Source organism: Callorhinus ursinus, unplaced genomic scaffold, assembly GCF_003265705.2.
Source record: "Callorhinus ursinus isolate GAN/ISIS: 27379988/994484 unplaced genomic scaffold, GSC_fseal_2.0 scaffold6, whole genome shotgun sequence".
Classification (NCBI taxonomy): domain Eukaryota; kingdom Metazoa; phylum Chordata; class Mammalia; order Carnivora; family Otariidae; genus Callorhinus; species Callorhinus ursinus.
Genome location: NW_027397068.1, coordinates 79,012,664 through 79,018,402, shown reverse-complemented (window position 1 = coordinate 79,018,402; position 5,739 = coordinate 79,012,664). Strand labels below are relative to the sequence as shown.

At 44.4% G+C, this 5,739-nt stretch overlaps 1 long non-coding RNA gene across 2 annotated transcripts; it reads left to right on the top strand.

The window, feature by feature from the left end:
• The first annotated feature begins 323 nt into the window (after positions 1–323).
• Positions 324–5,701, top strand: LOC141373025 (uncharacterized). 2 transcript variants are annotated; one of them, XR_012378657.1, is made up of 5 exons: positions 324–1,209; positions 1,310–1,412; positions 1,625–1,795; positions 2,294–2,441; positions 3,880–5,701. It is a non-coding gene; the product is annotated as an uncharacterized lncRNA (long non-coding RNA). The 2 variants fall into 2 exon arrangements; XR_012378658.1 differs by having other exon boundaries at positions 3,727–5,701.
• Positions 5,702–5,739: the final 38 nt, after the last annotated feature.

Genomic DNA, 5,739 nt, shown 5'->3' with positions numbered 1-5,739 from the left:
GGCGGGGCTCGGACGCCGCCGGGGCCGGGCGGTGCTGGGGTCGGAGCGGCAGGGGTGGGTTCCGACCGTGCCGGGCTGGGACCGGCGGGGGCGGGCTCCGACCGCGCTGGGTCTGCAGGATGTTGGGTTCGACCGAGTGGGTCTGGGTTCCGAAGGTGCCGGTGTGCCGGGTGCTGGCTCTGCAGGGTGCTGGCTTCCGACCGTGCTGGGTTCGCACGGCGCTGGGTTCGCCCGGGTGGGGCTGGGTTCCGAAGGTGTGGGGTCTGCAGGGTGCTGGGTCTGGACAGGCAGGGCTGGGCTCCGACGGGGCTGGCTGGGGGCTCCGAAGGTGTGGGGTCTGCAGGGTGCGGGGTTCCGACGGACGGGGCTGGGTCCGGGCGCGCGGGGCTGGGCGAGGACGATGGGCGTGGGCACGCAAGGGTGGAGGGACAGCAGAGCGCGGGCAGAAATCCCCGTGGGCGGGCGCGTTGGCGAGCGCGGGAGTGCGGCGCCGCAGGGCCCGTGTGTACTCTGCTCCCCTTCTAGCCCCGCCTGGGTCCCCCGCAGGTGTGTGTGGGTCACTAAGGTGTCCCTTCCAGGGTGATTCCCTTCTTGTTGGGGTCCAATCAGAGCAATCCTTTTGGAGCTGCTTCCTTCGGAGGAGGATAAATTAGCGTGCTCCGTATGTGTGTTTCAAAGATGAGCGTTGTGCCATGCTCCCGGTGTTCTGGAGGCAATCCTCTCCTCTGCTCTCCTGCGTTCTTTGAGCCTTTGCTGTTGTCCAGGTGTGTCCTGCAGTGCAGAGTGCAGCTGGGGTGCCCAGCTCTCTTTGTGTCTGTCCGCCCCGAGACCGATTGTACCCGCAGAGCTCCCCAGACGTGGAGAGACAGCCTAACAAGAGAGGGGAAGAGTCATTTTTTTTTGACAGGGAGAAATGCCACCTCACCCTGATGTTAAAGCCTCCAAGCGTCCCAGTAGGTGTGGAGCCCTCAAATTAATTTCACTAGCAGGCTTTCTAAATTGTAGGGATGTTTGTTTCATTAGGTGCTTTCTCTTTAATTGCCCCCTACCTCCCCCCCCCCAAAATAATTATTTTTGGCCACAGAACACATTCCAACAGATTCCTCCATGCAGTGCTCATTCAGGTGAAGCTGGTTTCTTACATTACCTGTGATGTGCTGTAACCAAAAGCCTTCATCTTCGAATTGCCAGAGCTAAGGAATGAAAATAGTGAGTTAAATTTGACAAAGCCTCTTTATTTTTGGCATTCCTCTGTCTTCCAGTGTGGAGATAATTTCTCTCTCCACCAATCGGATCTTTTCTTTTGTAGGAAAGAAGAGATCATCCCTACTGGGCTTTGTCTTCAGCTTTTTCCTCAGCACTCTACAGTGCAGGGGCGGGGAAGGAGGCTCTTCAGCCCAGGAGCCCCCCAGGTGCTGAGCCAGTGGGGGTGGGGGGAGGAATCCTTCAGGAGTTCTGTGGTCTGCTCTCTCAAAATTAGAGGATGGTGACTTGTAGAAAAGCAAAGGTGTGTAAATGGTACCTTCATGTTCTGGCATTCTCTTCCTTTGTACCTTTAATAAGTTCCCGTGCTTCTTTACAGACTCCTGTTGGTTTTTCTTTCTGTTTTGTTTTGTGTTTGTAGTGAACGTGGCAGAGTCAACAGGGCTTGGAACTGTCTCGCTAGATTCCACGGGCACCACACGAGTTTTCGGCCACCGTGTCAGCCGAGTTCTCGTTGTCAGAGCTTAATTCCTGATGATGCTGTTACCAGGAACCACTTTGCTCATAAAGAATTATGCAGTCTGCAAAGCTGGTGAGTACCTTGCGGGTGTCCGAAGTAAGTACAGTAGTGTGGCTAGGGAAAATTCAGCATTGCTAGAAAGTAAGTCTGAGCTCCCTGCAGTGTTTTTGTAGTAAAAATGTCTGGCATGCACGGAAGGCCTGCACTATGATGCAGGACACATAGACAGCTCTTAATCAATGTTAATTATTGTAGTTTTCATGAGTCTTATTAAAAATCCCCATTTATATTATATGTGAGTAGTATATTAATATCCAAACTACAACTCGTAGTAGATTGCAACCAGCATTAGTTTATTGACAAAGGTTTAAAAGCAACCCAAAATCTGTAGAATACCTATGACTTCTAAATCATGAAGAGCAAGTATATATGTGTTCAGGCCATGAAATTTTTAAGGTTGACGTGCTGCATTAACTATTATTGTTCAAGACCTCAAGGTAATACACTAATCCCTGTGTTAATTTTGATACCACATTATAAAAATAATTAGACACAATCTTCTGTTTTCAGTGTACTGTTGAGTTCTGATACATTTAAGAAATCAGATTTAACTGCTCCTCAAGAAATACTGTATAAAAATAAATTCATGCGGGATTCATTATTCACCCCACCTCACAGACCGAGAAACCAAGATGTGAGACCAGAGACTAGGCTGAAGGTGAGCAAAGCTGGGTGAGGTTGAAAAAGAAAATCGTTTTCATCTATAACTCTGTTTTAAGATTTATTTTCCACTTCGTATTTAACTTTTAGTTTTCTTTCTTTAAAGTAGTATTTTTAGTTACGCTTAAAAGAGTAAGAGCTCCTGCTTAAATCTGCATTGGTCTACAAATATTTCTAAGTATCTCTGTCTAAAACTTAAATCTACTTAAAACCTTAAAGTATAATGTAATGGGGACAAATAAGTAATGATATTTTATTAAAATTCTGGTTAAACTCTGAACTTAAAAAATTTTTTTTCAATATTAATGAAAACCAGGTTCTAAGACCAACCAAATGTAATAAACCTATTCCTGCCCCAATTTTCCCAAGCTTTGGAAAACAGAAAATGCCAAGAGAAAGATTAGGAGCTTAATCCATCTCAGAAGAACAAATGGTACAAATATATCAACTCTGTTTAATCTATAGTTCATTTAGTTTTCTAGCCACCAATAAATTTCATATTTCAGTAAGTTAATTTTGAAATATTTTAATCCTAAGATTATACAGATCATTTTAGGAGCCCTTTTGCTAGATCTATCAATTCAGAGGATGGTCTTTAAATAAAACATCAAGTAAAGGGATATAATAAAGTTACAAAGAGCAAACTTTCTGGGGTAGACTACATTCCACAAGTGAAGTTCTAGTTAGTTATAGAAAGTTAAATAACCAGACTCTTCCTCTGCCAAACCCATGGCTAGGAATGTCAGTGTTGTTAATTTAACTTTTAAAAAGAGAGAGATCCCAAAGGATTAAGTCTCCAGAAGTAAGGAGGGTATGTGCTACTTTACTGATAAATGGAGGAATATACCTTTAAAATCTTCCTGCATTATATTTCCATGTTCTTGATGGTTAAATTTTAGGTTACCTGTTAGAATTTTCAGGAAACAAGGGAAAGCAGAGAAACATAAAGCCCTTAAAGTAGGAAATTAAGCTTACCCACTGAGACATCAGTGGTTAAATGTGTTTGTTAGCATTTTATAAATTAAGATAATGCTGCAAAGAAGATGCCAAATCTTAAGGAAAGAAGGTATTTACACTGAATGCAAAAGAAATAGACCATGTGTGTGTGCGTGCGCACATGTGTGTGTGTGTATTTAAGGTGTTAGAGGGGAATTATACCTTGGGAACACCAGTCACTTACCTTTCATGTGTTGGAGAACTGCTTCATGTTACCTTAGTTTACCTAAGGCCGCTTGGTGCCCAGGACTTGTCTTTCTGACTCTGCTTCTGTCCCCCACTCCCAGCGCGGTGCACAGCGCCGTGCTTTGCCTAGAATTGATGTTGGCTGAATAATTGCTGACCACAGCGGCGGCCGCTGTGGTCCGTGGCCCCCAGCCCAGCGCCGCCAGCCCTCTTGCGGTAGAGTGCTGTCACTCAAGTGAGTGATCTTTACACAGGTGGACGCCACAGCATGAAAGCCACAGATGGTTTCCACCCAGCCTTTCACCTTTTCTCTAGATAATAGAAAGTATAGTTCCAGACAGTGGGGCTGGAAGGAAAAGGCGTGTTTGCCTCATCCCTACAACAGAGGTCTGGGTCTACTGAGCGGCTTGCACATGACTCCATCCACTTGCTGCCATTGATTCAACAGAAGCAAAGAGAATGCGGGGAGACATTGTGAAAGCCAGGTTCTAAGGTGAACTGACTCCTGCCCCAATTTTCATAGGCTCTGGAAACTAGAAAGTGTCAGGAAGAAAATCAGGAATTTAACAGACCTAAGAAGAACCAAAGGTACAAATATATCAACCTTGATTCCCTATGTCTCATGCCCCTTTCTGCCAGAAAGTGGGTATAATATATATATATATATATATATACATATATATATACACACACATACATATATATATAAACATATATTTTATAATATAATTACATATTATAAAAATAAAATATAAATAAAATGTGTCCTATAATTATTTACATAGTAATATAAATTATATATATAATGTATGCTGGTATATAGAATATATATAATTTTGTTAGAACACATTTTTAAATGCAAACTCCCATTACATTTTATTTAAACAAATGAAAACACAGACCAAATGAAGGGAACGTGGACTATTAAATGCTTTACCAGCAGTAAGAACTGGAGAAACCAAGAGAAATGTGGTGTTCATGGGAAACCTGAAAGTGGAATATCTCGGATCTTCCCCCCGGCCTCTCCTTGATCCACTAGCATCTCTGGAAATCAAAAATACCAAATTATACGTGTTTGCTTTTGGAAATGCAGTACAACTTAAACATTTTTAAAATAGCTGATGTTTGCAAAATCTTGTGGAAAGTAAAAATCTTGGCCTGAAGCTTTGGTTAAGATGGTGTTTGTGCTCGAGGTGCTGGTGCCACACACATGCCCCTGCTCTAAATATACACTAATGATAGATGAAGGACAGAGAAAATGTAAAATTAGAGGGTACTTGAAACAACCAAACATCCCTGAGGATCTGCGTTGGACGCAAGTGCACAGGATGAGAAGGAGCTAGAGAAGCCATACTGCTGGACTCGGGGCCCAGAGCAGGCAGATCCGACAAGGCGGTGGGATCCTATTGGGCACTGGGGACTAAGAGCCTACAGGGAAGGGAGGAAACACGGATCCAGCCCTCTGACCAGGAGCTGAGCTAAGCCATATGTTGGTATATCCGGATCCTCCTGCCAGGACAACACTCCTTGCTCCAGGATGAAGGCCCCACTTGGACCGGGTCAATGCCTCCGTTAGCCAGAAGGAGGTGTGAGCAAAGAGGCACCGAGAGAGGGGGGGAGAGAGAGAGATTGAAAGAATCGCCACCTAGGATGAGTTGACAAACCCAAAATTCCAAAACACATGCACAAACCAAATGCTAATGTTACCATCAAAAGCAGGAATTGAAAGATGAATTCACTCCAGGCTAAAATTAACAAGTCAGGAAGCAACAGATGTTGGTGAGGATGTGGAGAAAGGGGAGCTCTCTTACACTGCTGGTGGGAATGCAAACTGGTGCAGCCACTCTGGAAAACAGTACGGAGTTTCCTCAAAAAGTTAAAAATAGAACTACCCTATGACCCAGCAATTGAACTACTAGGTATTTATCCAAAGGATACAAAAATAGTGATCCAAAGGGGCACCTGCACCCTAGTGTTTATAGCAGCATTGTCCACAGTAGCCAAACGATGGGAAAAGCCCAGATGATGTCCATCAACAGATGAATGGATAAAGAAAATGTGGTGTGTACACACACACACACACACACACACACACACACACACACACACACACA